Raw genomic sequence first — 23,569 nt, 5'->3', positions numbered from 1 at the left:
CCGCAGGGGGACTCAGAGTAAGTTGGTTATCTATGGTTTTACCACAGTTAAGCCAGAGAATTCTACAGAGCATAGTTCTCTTTAAAACCGGAAAGTTCTATGGCGCATGTTCTCTTTAAGCCGGAAATGTAAGCCGCCAAGATTCAGTGGTTGCAGTTTTTACTAAGTGTGGTAAAACAGGTTTCACATATGGCAGTAACTTTTTTGGATCAAAATGGTCGGGTGGAATGAAAACTTTCTAGACCTAGAGACAGACGAGCGGATGTTTTTTGAGCTCGAACGAAGCATCTATATAGTAGAAGGAGATCTACTGGTACTTGAAATGAGGCCTAAACAACTACCGTGCTAGTTCTATGCAAGGCTAAAGATCAACCAAGTGCGGTGACTACGAAAGCTACTGAGGTTTGCGGCAATGGCGATGAACGCGAAGAACACAAGACGAACCCTACAGCAGATCTATCTGACAGGGCAAAGGAGACTCACTGGAGTTGGAAAAGAGCGGAGGTCGCTGCCGTAAATCTGGTCCGGATCAGGGTGATGCAACGGCCGGGTTGATGAAGACCAGGGGCGCGACGGCGGCGGCAGTGGCGGAGCTCGGGCAGAAGAGCGACGGCGCGAGGAGGAAGAAGAGAGCGTGAGAAGAACCTGTTGGGCCAGCCTATTTATAAGGCAAGGTCATAAGTGGGCGCGAGATTCAAGGAGACCGTGGCGTGATTATCTCCCCCCCCACGACGCCTCGATTTTCGGAATGACAGTAAAGCAAAGATCCGTTGCGGATCTGGCGGAGTAAAAAACGGACTTAATGGAGGATGACGTCATGGCGGATTATCTGGAGTCCAGAGGATGACGTCACTCCGGGTTATGGCCTTCCCATGAATGGTAAGCCGGAGATTTTTTCTGTCAGAAGAGTTGAAGATTGACATGAGCCGGCTCAAATCAATCTGGGGCGTAATGTTGAGGATATGGACCTTAGAGTCACCCGCCAAGAGGGGCCGGGTTACTCGTACGGTTGTTGCCAGAAGCCCGGAGCCAAGTTTCAAGACGATGGGCCAGAGATGGGCTAAGACCCGGATATGGCTCAAGCCCGTAGTTATAATTATTATTGTAGAACTTGTAGCGTAAGGCAAGTATAGTTTAGAGTCCAAGACGGATATTCTTATAAGCCGGCCGGGACTCTAAGGGCTGCTGGGCGTCAGCCTCCCTATATAAAGGGACGACCCGGTAGCGGATTGAGGACAACAATCTCATCGAGAGCCGGGCATAGCAATTTAGCTCCCTGGTGATCGTAACCTTAATCAATACCACCTCAAACTGGACGTAGGCTTTTACCTTCACCGTAAGGGGCCAAACCAGTATAAACCCTCGTGTTCCTTGTCCCGCATTAACCCCTCCAAGCTTCCTAGCTGCGATGGCTCCACGACTAAGTCCTAGCTCGAGGACATCTGCCGTGACAATTCCACGACAAGGTGGGCGGCGCCGAAGTATGGCGCATAGCCGAGACAGGATACCTATCCGGCACTCCGAAGAAGGCATCCGAAGAGTGGCCCTTGGAGTGGTTTTATATTGAAGACGTCATTCTCTCGGAGCCAATCCGACGAGGCCTTCCCGAATTTTCCAATGCTCCGTTAAAAAAGCGCCATAGCTGGCGCCCCCGGAGCCTTGAGGAGGCAGATAGTACGGAGGTTAAGATGTTAATGAACAAGATAAAAATACTCACCCAATCCGGACTGTCCATAATTGAAGTCATGGCGATTTCCCTAACGCGAGGTGTTCAGCCACTCCAATCCAGAGGACTCCCCATGTGGAACTACAACAAGGAGGATGATACATCTCGCTATGGGCGCAAGGGTCCGAACAACTTCGCCGCCCTAGCCGCCATGTTAGCTGATCTTTATAAAGGGGAGAAAGAGGAATTCACTCGCCTTAAGTGCCGAGAGGGATTTTCCATGTACAGCCCCCCTAGTTGGGTAAGCTTTTAATCCAGAACCTCACTCAATCCTCTTCCTGAGTCGCAACTAGTCGAACTTAACCCGACCAGTTTTAACAGGAATGGAGGAAGGCCACTGCGGGGATCTATAGCCCTGCTCTGCAGCCGGAGGACCATATTTGGGACCTAGATCCCGGATTTGAGGAGGATCCGGATATATCTGTGGAGCTCAAGGAGGGGGTCTTCTATCAGGCGAGCTACGACGGCACAGAAGTGGCCATTGTAGCCGATTACCCCGGCCTTCTCCCATAAGTGCCTAGGGAGCGTCTCCTCCAAAAGAGTTTTCCCATCACGCCTCACCCACTGCACTGTCTCGTGCTTCAAAGGGGCGGCGCTCGTCTCGCCATGCCGTATCGGGATCGTCCCTTAAAGAGGGGACGCCGACACAAGGCGGGTCTTCGAAAAGAAAGGCGGACGGTGATATTTCCAAGCCCCTACCTTCGTCAAAAAGGTATGGTTTTGAATACGTCCTGCAGCAAACAACAGAACTGTGACGTTTTCTGCTGTGCCATATTTCAGGAAGAGCATTCACCGGACTGTATCCGGAGACCCTGCCGGACATATGTCCACCAATCCAACCCCGGACCCTGCCTCAAGGGCTAGAGTTGATACGGGTGCAATGCCGGATTGTCCTCTCTCCGACGATTCAGATAATGTATCCGTCACCAACTCCGAAGTGGAGAGTGCAATGAACCATCGGCGCCGGAGGGCAACTATGCGCGACCCCAACTTCACTGAAGAGGCATTCAACGCCTTCAGCTCGGCGGATGCATACATCCGAACTGCTCGGGATGGGCTTGCCGGAGCCACTTACCAGCTTTCAATGGATATGCGGGTAAGATCAATTTGTATAGATTTAATAGTCAGATACCAGTAGCCCCCAATACTTAAAATAGTTGAAGCAACTGATTTTAAGGCTCGATGTATAATCAGGTACTCACGGAGAAGAACAACATGCTGTCTTAGGAGCTGTAGCAGTGTCAGACCCAGCTGACTGCTGTTACCACTGAACTGGAGAAGTCCAAGGAGGCACCGACTGGTAATGTCCCCTTCTGTCCGGAAAATATAATCATATGCCTGTAATGTTGATGCAATTAAACACTGTTGCATTTACGATGGAAGGATCGCCGGATCAGCTGGAAGAGAAACTAAAGGCCGCACAGGCGGATAAACAACATGCTGAAAGGCTAGAGGCCGCTGGTCAACGTTTGCTGGCACGGACCAGGGATGAGAAGAACAAGCTGCAGGACACCAATCACCCAGCTAGGCGAAGAGCTGAAAGACGTGTGAGCCCAACTGGCGGATGCCTTGAAGGAGAACCGAAAACTGAGAGGCGGCATATTCAGTATGCCCTTTAGCTTACCGTCAAACAATTTGCTGATGCGAATCCTAACAAGTTTATTTCTGTAGGTGTGTTGACTGGGCGGCCCAAAGAAGAGGTGTCCGGATTTCAAGGCGACCTGCTACAAGAGCTGTCCAAGGTGCATGAGCGAGCGCGGAAGGCAATGAGAAACATCGCCAAGGCTTTATGGCCAGCCGATTCTCCTCCAGGAAGTATGGAGGAACTCGTGAATTTATTCAAGGGAGCTCGGCGCCACTTTGGGCTGTGGATCAGCATGCCGAGAAGGTGCTCGGGAAGCTTGGGCCATGGTAAAAACACGGTACACCAGACTTGATCCAAACCATATGGCGCGGGTTGGACCTCGAGGATCCGATGGACAAGAAATTCCGGTCAGCCTGGTGTACGACCAAGTGAAGGTGGCCGCCAAGTTTTCACAACAAGATTGTATACTAGACATCTGTTAGAGGGTCTAGAGGAAGAAGAAGTTTTTGAGTCCAAGTAGCAATGTACTTTTATCAATAAAATTGTCTCCAGCCGAATTTGTAAAACGATTGTCATGGCAGACTTTCTGATTTGACCTCCGAAAACCCTAGGTTTGGAGTGTTTCCGAATACTATACCGTAGGTAAATACCAAAGTATGTTCGGAGACCGGGAAGTCCGGTCATAGTTGCTTGAACAGACAAGTTGTATTCGGGGAGTTATGTTATATTACATTTGATTGTAAGAAACATTTTCCAGAGAGAATAGTTCCGTTAAGGGTTCCTCTCCCTGGGCCGGTATGCAGTTTTTTTGTGCATACCGAAGCTGTGATGCTAAAAAATCACAGTACGCATTATAGTCTGAGGGTTTCGTATTGCAACGAGGGCAGTTCGTCTTTTGCTCACCGACCAATCATTCCCTTAAGAATGCTAGCTTTCGGCTCCACCCATATGAGGTACACGTCCGGATAACCCGGCTGTAACAATCGCAGAGGTGCTCCCTTTATGCCCTAGCCGAACAAGCGGGAACGTAGGGCATAAGCACAGGAGCCAGGCAACCCAGCTTGGCAAAAACTTAAGTCATATAGGTGCATATAGTGGCGAGGAAGAGACATATATGAATAGATGACACATATATATGGTGAGCTTGATGCTCAAAAAATAATAATAAGCTTCTTGTGAAAAGAAGCCCCCAGGTATTGTGGGGTATGTACATTTAAGGATCCAGTCACAGACGTGTAGATATATTTTGTGCGTGGGAGGAAGCGAGGTCAATCGATCACATATGGTCGTCGTGCGATCGAAAGAGTGAGACAGGTTGGAGAGAGTGACCTAGATAGACAATGTGCGTGAGAGAGTATACAATGTGAATAGGTCGAATTGGGCTCAAACATGGTGATATATCGTTTTTGTCCGAGAAAGAGCGAGGTCAATCGAGACATACAAAGAGAGAGAGAGAGAGAGAGGGAGAGAGAGAGAGATTGAGCGAGCGTGGCCCACCATGAGGTTAAAAGAGTGGGGCGGCTTGGATGGACTGACCTAGATAGACAATCTGCGTGAGAGAGTATAGAGTGTGTCGATCGAGGCCCGACAGGGAGATATATCATTTGTGTGTGAAAGAAAGTGAGGTTAAACGAGACTCAGATAAAGAGAGCGAGATTGAGCGAGTGTGGCCCGCCGTGCGGAAGAAAGAGTGAGACAGTCTCGAGGGAGTGACCTAGATAGACAATGTGCGTGCGTGCGCACGAGAGGTTGGGGGCTAGATAGGCAATGCATGTATTTAGCGCTAGAGGGTGAGAGGGAGAGGGAGAGAGAGAGCTCGGCATGGGGTGCAATGGCGGGTGTGTGAGGTAAATATATTTGGTAACAGAGTGGAAAAAGGGGGTTGTGTAGTTGAGAGAGTTAGAGATCGAAACATGGAGAGAAAAAATGAATGTGTGTTGGAAACCGATAGCTTCCTAAGGTGGTTAGGAGAGGAAGATTGACCGATACAGGAAGTATGTAGCGTGTGTGCGGGGGGGGGGGGGGCTAAAAACAACATTTGAATGTAGATAGTACGAGACTTAATATCGATGTTTCAATTCGGTGTACATTGTAAGATTTGAACTGAGGACCATGCATATGGGTAATTATTTCGAATTCATGCCATACTAGGTTTCGGAAAGTTGACATTGACTCGATTTGTTGTGCTATTTTGTAGGTCATATGTTTGAATCCATCCAAAAGTTTTCTCACTACCATGGTGTTCATCATATACATATGAATTTGTATGAAAAAAGTAGCGTGGATACAGTGAAATGCGAAATCCATGTTAGAATTGGAGATCGCTATGTGACACACACTCTAATTCAAATAACTAATTATGTGACACGCACTCTAAACCACATTAGTGTGGATACCGTGGATACCATTTCGTTTTTTTAAATAACTCCTCATTAATTAATTTATAGTATCTCGTTTCGAATGACTAATTATTTGCAAGGAAAACACGGGCATGGTAATACATACAGATTCATTTGCAAATGAAAGAAGATTCGTTTGCATTCTCAAATCTCCTCTCAAATGTAGGCGCACCAGGCAGACCAGGGTCGTGTCATGGTGGTCGCGTGTGTCGTACGGTGGCTTAGCACCCAGCCACCCACCCGGATGATGCTTCGGTGCCTTAAGGCACCTACCTTTGTGTCTATGACATGTGGGCCCAACAGGTGGCTGGCCCACATGTTAGTGACCCAAAGGCAGGTGCCTTTAAGGCACCGAAGCTGCGTCCCACCCACCCCCTCCCTCCCCCCCCAAAAAAGGACGACAACAAAATAAGTTCGCGCTTCCACGTTTCAGATTGAAATATCTAGCGGCCCCAATTCCAGCCCTGCAAAATCTCCCTTCTCCACCGTCCCCTTCTGCACCCAGATTGCTCAAATCCCTAATTCGCCACCAACCCAAGCAAAGTTCGCATCGCCCCTCGTCTCGTCTCTTTCCCCACCTCTGTGCCGGACGACGACGATGAAGACGACGGTCGCGCTTCACCACCGCACCAGAGCTACCTCATCTACGCCCTCGTCCACCGCACCGGGTGGTCCACCAACAACGTCGGCCGCCGCAACCAACATGCCTCACAAACACCGACTTCCACCGCATCAGGTGCGCTTCACCGACGCCGTCTCCCAGCTCACCGGGGCTACTTCACCGAGCACATCGTCGCACCTCCACCCCCCGAGGCCGCTGGGGCTTCACCAACGGTCTCGTCCACCACATCGTAGCGCTCCGCTGCCACTCAAGATCTGCATCCGTGCGTGGCCAGCCAACGCCAACGCATCACCCTCAACGGCTCTGAAGTGACCCGCACTCTAGCTAGGCGAGCATGCCCAAACGCCGGCCCGAACTAGGTATCCACACATCACTCCCTTGTGCACTGTTCCGACGATGTTTGGATATCCTTTCACTGCTCTCTTAGCTTACACGCCTATGCAACTCTGACTTTAACTCTTATTTCTTCTGGAGATATCATCTGAAACAAGCAAATCCATTTTTTAGCGAAGCATGACGGCGCTACGGGATCTGGTACACATCCTGCACACCTGTATAACCTTGTAAGTATCTGTCCTCCGGTACAACAGCAAGGTCGATTCCTCTTATTTGATCAACCATTCGCCGTGTCAATAATGCAGAGGGGGGGGGTGCAAGGAGCACAAGGCCTGCACATCCAAGCAAGTGGTAACATGGACTTGTACATGGAACATCCCAAGCGCAAGCAGAGCTGCAGTGAGCCTGTGCAACGAGCTAGCGTAAGTCCCTGCATTTCATTTAATTCGTACTGGCATTCGTGTATGATTTGTGTGCAGTGGCGGATCCACGAATTCAAGTTACCAGGGGCGAACATTTAACTTAAAAAATACGAAGGCACTTGCACTCCGGAAATCAACATAACTTGAGAAATGTGAAGCTACACCCACCAAATGGACGATAACGAGGCTAACATGTGTAGTGATGCTACATAATCAAACAGCTATGAAAGTAAGTATGGTCATACAGGGCAAGAGGTACTCACAAGAGCAATGCAGTGTGCAGTATAGTTGCGAGATTCTGTGGTCCCTTGAGAATGAATGTTCTTCTGCTATCAGTTTTCGTACAAGTGAGACGTTAAGGCAAATGCAGAAATGTAGTTCAAATTGTGATGTGATATCATAGACAGTACCTTACACTGCAGCCGAGACCAATGTGTAACAAGATTATTCCAGTCACCGTCGGATAAATGTAGCACCAGAGACTTTACAGAAATTTTGTTTAGAGGCTTTCCATCGAAGTGCGCTTGCCTCAGGTAGGAACGATACTTCATCAACGAGTGCTTGAAAAGCGCAACCAACCCTTGCTCGTCTTCACAATCCAGTTTGGTCCTCGCCTATTTAAAAGAATGAAATCTTGTGTCTTCTGTCAGCAGAAACATATGCAGTAATGACCATGAATAACATTAGTACATTACTTACAGGTAAGTTGCGGAGGAAGACTGGAAATTGTTCTGTGTCTGCGGTATAATCTTTCCATGAAGGAAAGATGCGCACAAAGTTCTTGACAACAATATAAGCTTCGTCTTCTAAACTAGGAAGAAATGGAACAGGGGTCCTATTTGCTGCAATTGGGGCTCTCTCTGGTTCGAAAAGGGATTTGGCAACTGGATTTGGTGTACTCTTTGCTGGAATGGGGGTTTTGCGTCGTAGAGCTGGTGCTATGTCAACTGGCATAATCATACTGTTTGCTGTAGTTGGGGTCTGCTGAGTTGGGGCATCAGAAATGACCAGTGTAGTAGGGCTAGAGTCTGCTAGAGTTGGGGTGTTTTGTGGGTCAGGTGATATTGCAACTACACCTAATGGGCTATTTGATTTATCAGGCTTTTCCAAATACTTTGCTTGTGCTCCTACACGATCAGCAATCGCCCTCTTCCTTTTGAATGTCTGATACACAAGAACAACATTTGAATGGATAAATATGGTATGATGACAGATGGAATATGTACTGAAAATGGATAGGCAGGGCGTATTCACATACACGATGTGTAAACTAAGCTAATGGCAGTTCAACAAAGTAGAAGCAATGCAAAGAATCAGTTGCAATATATGTGCGACCAATATAACCTTGGAAAATTAGAGCAAGCACCTTGATGGGTGAATAAGATAGGGCATCTTCCTCTAACTCCTCCACTAGGGAGCTACATTGACTTAGGTCTCCCTCTAGCTCAGAATCACTATTAGGATCATATTCTGAGCATGAATCTGTAGGTGGAGAGGGTTTGCATTGCATTGCATCCAGACTTGATTTCAGTCCCTTAATGCCAAGTTTGACAGCCATGGCATTGTTCTGCTTTATTCTTTTCATGCGTGCAAGCTCATAATCATTATGATGCTGTTCAGAATCTGAGATTCATGAAAACATAAAAAGTAGTTAGATTATCTATGGAATGCATTGCGGATTCAACTCGAAGAGTGTCTCCCTATAAACCCCTGCATATGCAAAGTTCACCCCAAACCGTGTTGACCAGACCACACACAGAAATACAAACCCCTTATGTCTCTATAACAGGCAGACACACATTTCAAAACTGAAGTAGGAACATTAGAATCATATGAAATTCGTATTTGAACAAATAAACTAAGGAATTATGAGTGGCATAATGTTTAGCTTCAAGGGTGGAGTGTTGGTAGTGCGACACAAAGCAAGTAGGCAGATTGTATTCCATGTAAAAGATCGAAGCCTATGTAAAAGCTGGAAATGACACTTTCTTTCTATACAATGCAGTGTTCATTGCCCACACATGATGGAAGAGATCACATAGAGAAATACTATTCACTCATGTCTACGGTTCCAGTATTTAGAAACAGGGTGGTCCACCCTAAAAGAATATTGACAACAAATATGACAAGGCAAGCATAGATGTAGTGAATCAATCATTTACTTGTGAGCTTACTAGGACAAGTATGCAGAATTGTAAATGCAGTAAGAGACCGTCCAAAATCTGAATCAAGAAGTTTGTCTAGCACTTATTGTTTGCAACTAATCGACGTGAATAATTGGATATTATATCGAATGAGTAAGAAAGACAAGTAAAATTGTCAACAAACTTGGCTTGCAGTAGTAATCTGGGTCAATGTCACTACGACCAACAGTCCAAAATGACTAGTGTCTGTTCCTAGGGCCGGAATTTTCAAGACCCTGTGAACTTTACAGGTACTAAAGATTACCGAAACACATCTGAACCATTAAGTGTAGGTAGCACTGAGCACACAACAAACCCTAATGACAGTCTTGCCTAATGAGTAATGAATCAATTAGAAAATGGGTGATGAGGAGTGGCTGCTGAGTGTTGAGGACGTATCTCAGGATAAATCGGGTTGCCTTAGTGGGTGCTGCATGCCTGAGCCCTGAATGGACTGGGAAGGTAGGCACGGCGGCGCGCCCGGGCAGCGGTGACGCTGTTGGGCGAGCGGCTCCTGACCTCCTGTTAGTCCGGCGTCTCCTGCTAGAGTCATGCCATCCGAGGACGGCAAGTCGCCGGCGAGGCAGGCGGCTGGGGGCGAGTAGAGATCGGAAACACGCAGCAGAACAGAGGGGAATCGGGGCCTGGGACGACCCAAAATCCCAGGGTGGGCCGGCCCACCATGGGCACCCTGTAGAGATACACACCCGAGCGGCGAACATGCATTTTCAAAACTAATTTAGGAACATTTAGCTGACCAATTAAACGACTCTATTTTAATAATATCATATTTGTATTTGAACAACTAAGCTTGTTTAGCTTGATGGGTGGGGCAGTGCTATTATGACACGAAGCATGTATTCTGGTCGTATAGTGATCAAAAAAGGGGGAAACTCTAAGCATATTTTTTTAGCAAAAGTGGGTTTCCCCTCCGATTTCTATTAAAGAAACCACCACGGAACCAACATGATCAATTAAACCGTATTATGACTGTGCCATGGCAGATTTGAAGCTGCAAACCGAAGAAATGATATTTAGCAGCCATTGTTTGCTTCGAACTAAGAACTAAATTCTAAGAGCTGAAAAGAAAGTAGAGTAACCAAGTTAAGATCTATTTTCTGGTTGAGATCAAAAAGTTGAGGAGATATGAAGTACCACCTCTCTTGCGGCGCCGTGTAGGCATCGGGGGTGCGATGGCTGCCGGTGGCGCTGAAGTAGATCTGCGACAGTAGACGGGTGCATCGGGGGATAAGTCCCGTTGCGGTGGAAGAGAAGGTCGTGTGAGCGGCCCCGACAAAGAGGACGACAGCGCCGATGAAGCGAGAGGACGTGATGCAAGGCTCTTAGTCTGTCGTCGTGGATGAGAAACGTCGATCTCTAGCAGTGGACGACGCGGTCTTGGTAGGCGCTCCGCATGGTGGAGGACGGTGGCGATGGATGTGGTGGAGGACGGCAGCGATAGATGGGGTGGAGGACGGCGACGATGGATGGGGTGGCGGACGGAGGCTGGTGTGGGGATGGTGTTCTAGCGCAGACGGTGTATGAATGGGAAAATGGAGGGAGAGGTACGGGGAACCATGTTTTTGGGACGCGCCTATCTGAAATATGGGAAAGTTACGAACTTAGCCCCCATTTAAAATTTGGACGCCTCGTCGGTTGGGGATACGACGGTAATCTCGCATCTCGCCAATATTTGCCCAGAGCGATTTCGGGCGAGGAGAGGGTGGTTGGCGCCCATGGTTGGCACCCACGGTGTATGAACGGGGCTGACAGGTAGGGTGGTTGTGTCACGTTTGAGTGAAGTTACAAACCTGCCCCTGCTGAAAATATTTGCCTACATCAATTTCGGCCGAGTCGAGTTTGTTTTGCCGCCCACCGTGTATGAATGGGGAAATGGATGGAGAAACAGAGGTCTTTCAGACGAGCTTGAATCAAATGTGTTTTGCCGCCCATGTTTGGCACCCACCGTGTCGGAATGGGCTCAGAGGCGGTCGTGTCACGTCTAATTGAAGTTACTAACCTACCCCTTTTTAGAGCAGTGGGAATCGGGCCGATGGATTGTCCGTGTAGACAGTAATTTCCATCTCCCTAACACTTGGCTTCGGGCAGCCGACGTGGGAGTGAGACATTTTGCCGCTTCTTTCGAATTCTGGGACAATAAGCATCCACGTTTACCCTGGCAACTAAATTCAAATCCATTTTGTATTCCTATACGAATCTTTATAAATCATTCTATGTGTTTTTATATATCTTCAAAAGGACGACAAAGATGTATTCCACTGTCATATATGAATATGGTTTACAAATGCCGATACTCAAATTCAGAAGCTAGAATCCAGTTTAAGGTGAATTCGAATATTGGAACACTTCATGTCCAACTCTAATGTCACACGCAGCATAATGTGTACTCCCATTTAGATATGTACACAAGCGATGTATCAAGATTCAAATACCGAGTCAATCAACCAAGAATGTACAGAACTAACAGACATATAAACACTTATAGAGTATATGGATCAATAATATCAACTAACATACATAAGCCAGGCCGCTGTACTTTTTTTTGCTACAACAGCATCCTTTTTTAGCCAAGCTACTATAGCATCTTGGCCATTTCCGATGCGTGCCACTTATGGTCCATCTATACTACTATTATTGTTGAATGCACATTCAGCCCGATTGGCATATTTGTAGGTCTAGCACAGCAATCAAAATGAAATTTCTCCGAGCCTTATCAATTAATACAGACTTGTGCTCAAATAAAATTACAAACCGAAAAACAAAAAACAAAAAACAATTATTACATGATCTCTAAAACAAATGGTTTGATTGATTACATGAACAAACAACACAAAGGTTATTCAACGATGGAAAGAACATTTCACCTATGATTTACCAAGTGGGAATTTAATTTCCTTTTTTCCTTCAGGACCTTAACAATGTGGTCAGTCTCAGCTTGCTTCGTTTTGAAATCCACCAAATATTTAATGGTTGTCTTGAGTACTGCTAGTGATTGTGCTGTTTGCTTCCTCAACATGTCAACTTCATCTCTAAGTGCAGAAGCAGAATCTCTTTCTACCACTAGTTTAGCCTCTAGAGCATCAGCAGTTGGCAATTCATAATGCACGATTGGGCTGGTGCCACTGCTGTGGGATGATACAACGTCCATGGGGACCTCGCTCTTTGATCTTGGGCTAACCTGTTTTGCCATTAAAGTTTCGATTGGATTCAGAAAAGTTGAAGTTAGCAAAACATCTCAACTGGGAGTTATAATAGCAAACCAGTTAAACAAATAAGGAATTAAAGAGTTTCAATTGGATGCTGAAAAGTAGTTATTAACATCATTGTAACCCGTTGTTGCAGCAGCAAAGCAGTTAAACAAACAAGTAGCTATTTAAGTTTAGGCAAACAGGTAATTCTTAACAGTAAGTATCAAACACATAGATAGGCGCAGTCTATAATAGGATTAACAGGCTGTGGCATTATGTAATCAGTAGCAAACTAAATTAAGCCAAGCAATGTAATTGAACAATTGTGCAATAAGTGGCTAACTAAAATTCCAAGAAGCAGGTAACTGAACTTATGCTAGTTCTTTGTACAGGCACACTGCAACTTCTTTTTAGCTTACAAGGTTGTACGAAGGAGTCCATGGCATCAATTGCTTGGATACGCAATCCCAATACTTCTTTCTTCCCACACTGCATTGGCAAGTCGAATGGTTAATCTGGTAAGATGGTGCGTCCTTGATATGTTATATGAGGACGTGTAGTTAGACTAGTTGTAGCCACACACATCACACTGGCTTTTACTGTATATTTTTCATGCGATTACTTTTGGCATAACGAGATCTAAGAAATCTACAATAGGATGAAAAGACTGGCATCCTTCACATTATTGGCGAACTCAGTTCATAGAAACAAGCAATTCAACCATTCTGTGGGTAAATCAAAAGCGACACTGGAATATTTTTCACTACCCCAATCATACATGCAAAAAGGGGCGACGCCACCATAGGGGCTAGTATAGGCGGCCGCCTCGGGTGGCTAGAAAGTGTGCACCTAGTTTGAGTCGTCCAGGTTGGCCCAGGCTAGTTTTGTTCGTCCCAACGCACGAGAAGGCAATGTAAAAAATGAAGAAAAATGTTTCAATTTGGATGGGCCAATAACATAAGTGCAAGGCAGGCCCTATAGCAGGCTCGCGGCCCAAACGAGCGCCTCCCATATCGATCGACAGCAGGAAAAATCCCAATTCATTCGCTCCAGCCTCCAGTCTGGTTCGCTCCTAACCTAGCCGCCGTTGGATAGACCGACACAACACTTCCTCACGCCCTCGTTGGAGGGCGGTCGCCGGGCTTCAAGCGAACGGAAGGACAAGAAGACGAAGATCCAATCCTGGGTGTAGCCTGCGTGGGAGGCAGCGGCGGCAGCACGGGCATGGCATCGATCTTGCGCAAACGGACAGTCGCAGCTTGCAAGAGTAGCATGTGCAACGAGCAGGTACATCACATCCCTCATTATATCTAATTCAACTCTTCAATTTCTGGCCAATAGTTAAACCTGACGGTGTTGTAAAACTGCTTGTATGTAGGGAATCTATGAGAAAATGAAACCAATTTCTACTTATTTTATAACTCCCCCAATCAATACTGAACTGACTGAATCTGATGTATCTAATCAAGTTTCCGGTGAAAACATCCAAGTTCATGTTGTTCTTGAGCCTGAAGTGTCTAATGAACAGACTGCTAATGAAGGATTTGATGCAAACATTTTACATGCTCCTGGTGATGAACATATAGTGTGTAATGAGGGATCTAATGCAAGCATTTTGCAAGCTTCCATTGAAGGATTTAGTGTCTAATGATGATCTGCTATGTTGAGAAAGACATAGAGATTTGCAGGCATTGATGACAAGCAAATTATAGTGCATTTTCATGGCTTGAGGAAACGTCGAGGTCATCTACTAGAAAGTCCCCGTATCATGACAACGTAGCATAAATACTTTTCTAATCTGTTGTTTGAAACTATTGGCATACTTGTGCAGGATAGATATATTGATATTCAGTTTGCGCACTGGTTATAGGTGAAATTACACTTGGATATTTTCAGCCAGAGAACGAATAATTCAAGCAGGTACAGACCATGTTTGTAGTCCTTGTACACCATGTTGCATTTTGTGTTTTTTGGTGCTTGCATCATTTAGTGTTTATAATCTGAACTACTTTGGATCATTAGCTGGTTTTCAAAGTGCATGTAGCTTCACATTTCTCAAGTTATGTTGATTTCCGGAGTGCAAGTGCCTTCGTATTTTTTAAGTTAAATGTTCGTCCCTGGTAACTTGAATTCGTGGATCCGCCATTGCACACAAATCATACACAAATGCCAGTTCGAATTAAATGAAATGCAGGGACTTACGCTAGCTCGTTGCACAGGCTCACTGCAGCTCTGCTTGCGCTTGGGATGTTCCATGTACAAGTCCATGTTACCACTTGCTTGGATGTGCAGGCCTTGTGCTCCTTGCACCCCCCCCCCTCTGCATTTTTGACACGGCGAATGGTTGATCAAATAAGAGGAATCGACCTTGCTGTTGTACCGGAGGACAGATACTTACAAGGTTATACAGGTGTGCAGGATGTGTACCAGATCCCGTAGCGCCGTCATGCTTCGCTAAAAAATGGATTTGCTTGTTTCAGATGATATCTCCAGAAGAAATAAGAGTTAAAGTCAGAGTTGCATAGGCGTGTAAGCTAAGAGAGCAGTGAAAGGATATCCAAACATCGTCGGAACAGTGCACAAGGGAGTGATGTGTGGATACCTAGTTCGGGCCGGCGTTTGGGCATGCTCGCCTAGCTAGAGTGCGGGTCACTTCAGAGCCGTTGAGGGTGATGCGCTGGCGTTGGCTGGCCACGCACGGATGCAGATCTTGAGTGGCAGCGGAGCGCTATGATTTGGTGGACGAGACCGTTGGTGAAGCCCCAGCGGCCTCGGGGGGCGGAGGTGCGACGATGTGCTCGGTGAAGTAGCCCCGGTGAGCTGGGAGACGGCGTCGGTGAAGCGCACCTGATGCGGTGGAAGTCGGTGTTTGTGAGGCATGTTGGTTGCGGCGGCCGACGTTGTCGGTGGACCACCCGGTGTGGTGGACGAGGGCGTAGATGAGGTAGCTCTGGTGCGGTGGTGAAGCGCGACCGTCGTCTTCGTCGTCGTCGTCCGGCACAGAGGTGGGGAAAGAGACGAGACGAGGGGCGATTCGAACTTTGCTTGGGTTGGTGGCGAATTAGGGATTTGAGCAATCTGGGTGCAGAAGGGGATGGTGGAGAAGGGAGATTTTGCAGGGCTGGAATTGGGGCCGCTAGATATTTCAATCTGAAACGTGGAAGCGCGAACTTATTTTGTTGTCGTCCTTTTTTGGGGGGGGGGGGGGGGTGGGTGGGACGCGACTTCGGTGCCTTAAAGGCACCTGCCTTTGGGTCACTAACATGTGGGCCAGCCACCTGTTGGGCCCACATGTCATAGACACAAAGGTAGGTGCCTTAAGGCACCGAAGCATCATCCGGGTGGGTGGCTGGGTGCTAAGCCACCGTACGACACACGCGACCACCATGACACGACCCTGGTCTGCCTGGTGCGCCTACATTTGAGAGGAGATTTGAGAATGCAAACGAATCTTCTTTCATTTGCAAATGAATCTGTATGTATTACCATGCCCGTGTTTTCCTTGCAAATAATTAGTCATTCGAAACGAGATACTATAAATTAATTAATGAGGAGTTATTTAAAAAAACGAAATGGTATCCACGGTATCCACACTAATGTGGTTTAGAGTGCGTGTCACATAATTAGTTATTTGAATTAGAGTGTGTGTCACATAGCGATCTCCAATTCTAACATGGATTTCGCATTTCACTGTATCCACGCTACTTTTTTCATACAAATTCATATGTATATGATGAACACCATGGTAGTGAGAAAACTTTTGGATGGATTCAAACATATGACCTACAAAATAGCACAACAAATCGAGTCAATGTCAACTTTCCGAAACCTAGTATGGCATGAATTCGAAATAATTACCCATATGCATGGTCCTCAGTTCAAATCTTACAATGTACACCGAATTGAAACATCGATATTAAGTCTCGTAATATCTACATTCAAATGTTGTTCTTAGCCCCCCCATGCCGAGCTCTCTCCCTCCCTCTCCCTCTTACCCTCTCGCGCTAAATACATGCATTGCCTATCTAGCCCCCAACCTCTCGTGCGCACGCACGCACATTGTCTATCTAGGTCACTCCCTTGAGAATGTCTCACTCTTTCTTCCGCACGGCGGGCCACACTCGCTCAATCTCGCTCTCTTTATCTGAGTGTCGTTTAACCTCGTTTTCTTTCACACACAAATGATATATCTCCCTGTCGGGCCTCGATTGACACACTCTATACTCTCTCACGCAGATTGTCTATCTAGGTCAGTCCATCCAAGCCGCCCCACTCTTTTGACCTCATGGTGGGCCACGCTCGCTCAATCTCTCTCTCTCCCTCTCTCTCTCTTTGTATGTCTCGATTGACCTCGCTCTTTCTCGGACAAAAATGATATATCACCATGTTTGAGCCCAATTCGACCTATTCACATTGTATACTCTCTCACACACATTGTCTATCTAGGTCACTCTCTCCAACCTGTCTCACTCTTTCGATCGCACGACGACCCTATGTGATCGATTGACCTTGCGCCATTGTTGGCGTACTCCTGGACGTTGGCCTAGCTTCAAGGAAGGCCAAAATGTTCTGGACTTCAGAGCGACTCAACTGGCGGGAGGAGGCGACTGGCGTTGGTGCAAGGAAGCGGTCGACGGCGGCCATCCATGCCGCTGAGGGGGGCACTGGCACCCACGCGGGGACATGCGTTGTCAACGGCACGGCGGAGACATTCGTGTGCACGGGCACCGGCACGGGCGCCCACGTCAGTGCACACGCAGGCGCATGCGCTGGCAGGTGCACGGGCACTGGCACAGGCGTGCGTATCAGTGCACGCGCAGGCGCATGCGCTGGCGGGTGCATGGGCGCGTGAAAGTCGGCGGGGACCTCGTGGAACCCCGTGGCATCAAGCTCGGCGACAATGTGCGGCTCCCAGCCCATCAATGCCACGGGGATGGGCGCTGGCGTAGTCGGGGCGATGGGAGTCGGAACGAGAGCGGGGACAGGCGCGACGTCTTCCCGCAAGGCCAGTTCAAGCTCGTCCTAAAACGCCTTGTGTTCTTGAGACTCCGGCTGGGTGTCTTCTTCAGGAAACTGGAAGACTAAGGGCAGATCATCGTGATGCGGCATGGCGTACGTTTAGGTCAGGCTGGCTGGAGGTAGACGACATGAGAATCGGAGAGGAAGAGAGAAGATTGTAGCGATACCGGGTAGTGCGGGGTTGATTTTAAACTGCGGCGCCGGCGACATTAAAAGTGGGAGCAGTTGGGACAAAGGTGGGCGGCGGAGCCTGGTCAAAGGGCTTGCTACCTCTTGAGCACTGCGTTGGTTTTCCCTTGAAGAGGAAAGGGTGATGCAGTAAAGTAGCGTAAGTATTTCCCTCAGTTTTTGAGAACCAAGGTATCAATCCAGTAGGAGGCCACGATCGAGTCCCACGCACCTACACAAACAAATAAGAACCTCGCAACCAACGTGATAAAGGGGTTGTCAATCCCTTCACGGTCACTTACGAGAGTGAGATATGTTAGAGATGATAAGATAATATTTTTGGTATTTTTATGATAAAGACTAAAAGTAAATAAAGCAAAATAAATGGTAATAGAAATAACTTGTTGTCGGGAGATTAATATGATGGAAAATAGACCCGGGGGCCATAGGTTTCACTAGTGGCTTCTCTCAAAATAGCATAAGTATTATAGTGGGTAAACAAATTACTGTCGAGCAATTGATAGAATTGAGCATAGTTATGAGAATATCTAGGTATGATCATGTATGTAGGCATCACGTCCGTGACAAGTAGACCGAAACGATTCTGCATCTACTACTATTACTCCACACATCGACCGCTATCCAGCATGCATCTAGAGTATTAAGTTCATAAGAACAGAGTAACGCTTTAAGCAAGATGACATGATGTAGAGGGATAAGCTCATGCAATATGATATAAACCCCATCTTTTTATCCTCGATGGCAACAATACAATATGTGCCTTGCTGCCCCTGCTGTCACTGGGAAAGGACGCCGCAAGATTGAACCCAAAGCTAAGCACTTCTCCCATTGTAAGAAAGATCAATCTAGTAGGCCAAACCAAACTGATAATTCGAAGAGACTTGCAAAGATAACCAATCATACATAAAAGAATTCAGAGGAGATTCAAATATTGTTCATAGATAATCTTGATCATAAACCCACAATTCATCGAATCTCGACAAACACACCGCAAAAAGAAGAGTTACATCAAATAGATCTCCAAGAGAATCGAGGAGAACTTTGTATTGAGATCCAAAGAGAGAGAAGAAGCCATCTAGCTAATAGCTATGGACCCGAAGGTCTGAGGTAAACTACTCACACATCATCGGAGAGGCTATGGTGTTGATGTAGAAGCCCTCTGTGATCAATGCCCCCTCCGGCAGGACGCCGAAAAAGGCCCCAAGATGGTATCTCACGGGTACAGAAGGTTGCGGCGGTGGAATTAGGTTTTCGTGGTGCTCCTCGATGGTTTGGGGGTACGTAAGTATATATAGGAGGAAGAAGTAAGTCGGTGCAGCCACGAGGGGCCCATGAGGGTGGAGGGCGTGTCCAGGGGGGTAGGCGCGCCCCCCTACCTCGTGTCTTCCTCGTATGTTGCTTGACGTCCACTCCAAGTCCTCTGGATCACGTTTGTTCTGAAAATCACGTTCCCGAAGGTTTCATTCTGTTTGGACTCCGTTTGATATTCTTTTTCTGCGAAACACTGAAATAGGCAAAAAAACAACAATTTGGGCTGGGCCTCCGGTTAATAGGTTAGTCCCAAAAATAATATAAAAGCGTATAATAAAGCCCATTAAACACCCAAAACAGAATATAATATAGCATGGAACAATCAAAAATTATAGATACGTTGGAGACGTATCAAGCATCCCCAAGCTTATTTCCTGCTCGTCCTCGAGTAGGTAAATGATAAAAACAAATTTTTTGATGTGGAATGCTACTTAGCATAATTTTCAATGTAATTCTCTTATTTGTGGTATGAATATTCAAATCCGAAAGATTCAAGATAAAGTTTAATATTGACATAAAAGTAATAATACTTCAAGCATACTAACTAAGCAATTATGTCTTCTCAAAATAACATGGCCAAAGAAAGTTCATCCCTACAAAATCATATAGTTTGGTCATGCTCCATTTTCGTCACACAAGAATGTTCTCATCATGCACAACCCCGATGACAAGCCAAGCAATTGTTTCATACTTTAGTAATCTCAAACTTTTTTCAACTTTCACGCAATATATGAGTGTGAACCATGGATATAGCACTATGGGTGGAATAGAATATGATGATGGGGGTTATGTGGAGAAGACAAAAAAGGAGAAAGTCTCAAATTGACGCGGCTAATCAATGAGATAGGGAGATGCCCATCGATTGATGTCAATGCAAGGAGTAGGGATTGCCATGCAAGGGATGCACTAGAGCTATAAATGCATGAAAGCTCAACAAAAGAAACTAAGTGGGTGTGCATCCAACTTGCTTGCTCACGAAGACCTAGGGCATTTGAGGAAGCCCATTGTTGGAATATACAAGCCAAGTTCTATAATGAAAAATTCCCACTAGTATATGAAAGTGACAAAACAAGAGACTTTCTATCATAAAGATCATGGTGCTACTTTGAAGCACAAGCATGGGAAAAAAGATAGTAACATTGCCTCTTTTTATTCTTTTTTTGTGGCCTTTCCTTTTTTTATTTGGCCTTTCTCTCTTTTTTTGGGACAATGCTCTATGAATGATGATCATCACACTTCTATTTATTTACAACTCAATGATTACAACTCGATACTAGAACAAAGTATGACTCTATATGAATGCCTCCGGCGGTGTACCGGGATGGGCAATAAATCAAGAGTGAAATGTATGAAAAATATGCTTGATGGCTTTGCCACAAATACGATGTCAACTACATGATCATGCAAGGCAATATGACAATGATGAAACATGTCATGATAAACGGAACGGTGGAAAGTTGCATGGCAATATATCTCGGAATGGCTATGGAAATGCCATAATAGGTAGGTATGGTGGCTGTTTTGAGGAAGATATAAGGAGGTTTATGTGTGATAGAGCGTATCGTATCACGGGGTTTGGATGCACCGGCGAAGTTTGCACCAACTCTCAAGGTGAGAAAGGGCAATGCACGGTACCGAAGAGGCTAGCAATGATGGAACGGTGAGAGTGCATATAATTCATGGACTCAACATTAGTCATAAAGAACTCACATACTTATTGCAAAAATCTAAAAGTCATCAAAAACCAAGCACTACGCGCATGCTCCTAGGGGGATAGATTGGTAGGAAAAGACCATCGCTCGTCCCCGACCGCCACTCATAAGGAGGACAATCAAAGAATACCTCATGTTTCAAATTTGTTAGACAACGTTTACCATACGTGCATGCTACGGGACTTGCAAACTTCAACACAAGTATTCCTCAAATTCACAATTACTCAACTAGCACAACTTTAATATCACTACCTACATATCTCAAAACAATCATCAAGCATCAAACTTTTCTTAGTATTCAACGCACTTATAAGAAAGTTTTTACTAATCTTAGATGCCTATCATATTAGGACTAATTTCTCAATTTAAGAAAATTACCATGCTGTTTTTTAGTGCTCTCAAAATGATATAATTGAAGCATGAGAGAACAAAAGTTTCTATAAAACAAAACCACCACCGTGCTCTAAAAGATATAAGTGAAGCACTAGAGCAAAAACTATATAGCTCAAAAGATATAAGTGAAGCACATAGAGTATTCTAATAAATTCCGAACCATGTGTGTCTCTCTCAAAATGTGTGTACAGCAAAGATGATTGTGGTAAACTAAAAAGCAAAGACTCAAATCATACAAGACGCTCCAAGCAAAACACTTATCATGTGGTGAATAAAAGTATAGCTCCAAGTAAAGTTACCGATGGACGAAGACGAAAGAGGGGATGCCTTCCGGGGCATCCCCAAGATTTGGCTTTTTTGTGTCCTTAGATTTACCTTGGGGTGCCTTGGGCATCCCCAAGCTTAGGCTCTTTCCACTCCTTGTTCCATAATCCATCAAATCTTTACCGAAAACTTGAAAACTTCACAACACAAAACTTAACAGAAAATCTTGTGAGCTCCGTTAGCGAAAGAAAACAAAACACCACTTCAAGGTACTGTAATCAACTCATTCTTTATTTATATTGGAGTTAAACCTAATTTATTCCAACTTCTCTATGGTTTATAAACTATTTTACTAGCCATAGATTCATCAAAATAAGCAAACAACACACGAAAAACAGAATATGTCAAAAACAGAACAGTCTGTAGTAATCTGTAACTAACGCAAACTTCTGGAACTCAATAAAATCTACCAAAATAGGAAGACCTAGATAATTTGTTTATTGATCTATTGCAATTGGAATCAGTATTTTATCACGTTCTGGTGATTTTAAACAATTGTTTTCGTGAACAGAAAGTTTCTGGAATTTTCAGCAAGATCAAATAACTATCATCCAAGAAGATCCTATTGGTTTAACTTGGCACAAACACTAATTAAAACACAAAAACAAATCTAACCATAGTCTAGATCAAGTATTTATTCCTAAACAGAAGCAAAAAGCAAAAAACTAAAAATAAAATTGGGTTGCCTCCCAACAAGCGCTATCGTTTAACGCCCCTAGCTAGGCATAAAAGCGAGGATAGATCTAGGTATTGCCATCTTTAGTAGGCAATCCATAAGTGGCTCTCATAATAGATTCATATGGTAATTTAATCTTCTTTCTAGGTAAGTGTTCCATGCCTTTCCTTAATGGAAATTGGAATCTAATATTTCCTTCCTTCATATCAATAATTGCACCAATCGTTCTAAGGAAAGGTCTACCAAGAATAATAGGACATGAAGGATTGCAATATATATCAAGAACAATAAAATCTACGGGCACATAGTTCCTATTTGCAACAATAAGAAGATCATTAATTCTTCCCATAGGTTTCTTAATGGTGGAATCCGCAAGATGCAAGTTTAAAGAACAATAATCAAAATCACGGAATCCTAGCAAATCACACAAAGCATAGCATTCATGATCTTTAATTTTAATTTTAATAGTAGGCTCCCACTCATCATAAAGTTTTCTAGGGATAGAAACTTCCAACTCAAGTTTTTCTTCATAAGATTGCATTAAAGCATCAACAATATGTTTAGTAAAAGCTTTATTTTGACTATAAGCATGAGGAGAATTTAGCACAGATTGCAACAAGGAAATACAATCTATCAAAGAGCAATTATCATAATTAAATTCCTTGAAATCCAAGATAGTGGGTTCATTGATATCTAAAGTTTTGACCTCTTCAATCCCACTTTTACCAACTTTTGCATCAAGATTAAAAACTCCGAATTTTTGGGATGCCTTCTAACTAAAGTTGACTCATCTCCAGTCCCATCATTATCAATATTCATATTGCAAAACAAAGATTTAATAGGGGACACATCAATAACTTTTAGATCTTCATCTTTATTATCATAAAAATTAGAAGAACACGCTTTCACAAAGCAATCTTTCTTAGCACGCATCCTAGCGGTTCTTTCTTTGCACTCATCAATGGAAATTCTCATAGCTTTGAGAGACTCATTGATATCATGCTTAGGTGGAATAGATCTAAGCTTCAAAGAATCGACATCAAGAGAAATTCTATCAACGTTCCTAGCCAATTCATCAATCTTAGGCAATTTTTCTTCAAGCAAAGCATTGAAATTCTTTTGGGAAATCATAAATTCTTTAACACTAGTTTCAAAATCAGAGGACATCTTATTAAAATTTCCATAAGAGTTGTTGTAGGAATTACCATAATTATTAGAGGAATTACTAGGATACGGCCAGGGATTAAAGTTTCGTCTATAAGCGTTATTACCAAAATTGTTCCTACCAGCAAAGTTCACATCCATAGATTCATTTTTATTCTCAATCAAAGTAGATAAAGGCATATCATTAGGATCAGAAGAAACACTCTTATTAGCAAATAATTTCATAAGTTCATCTATCTTTCCACTCAAAACATTAATTTCTTCTATCGCATGCACTTTTTTACTAGTAGATCTTTCGG

This window comes from Triticum aestivum, chromosome 6D (genome assembly GCF_018294505.1).
Source record: "Triticum aestivum cultivar Chinese Spring chromosome 6D, IWGSC CS RefSeq v2.1, whole genome shotgun sequence".
NCBI classification, from domain to species: Eukaryota; Viridiplantae; Streptophyta; class Magnoliopsida; order Poales; family Poaceae; genus Triticum; species Triticum aestivum.
Note: the sequence above shows the minus strand (reverse complement) of the source record.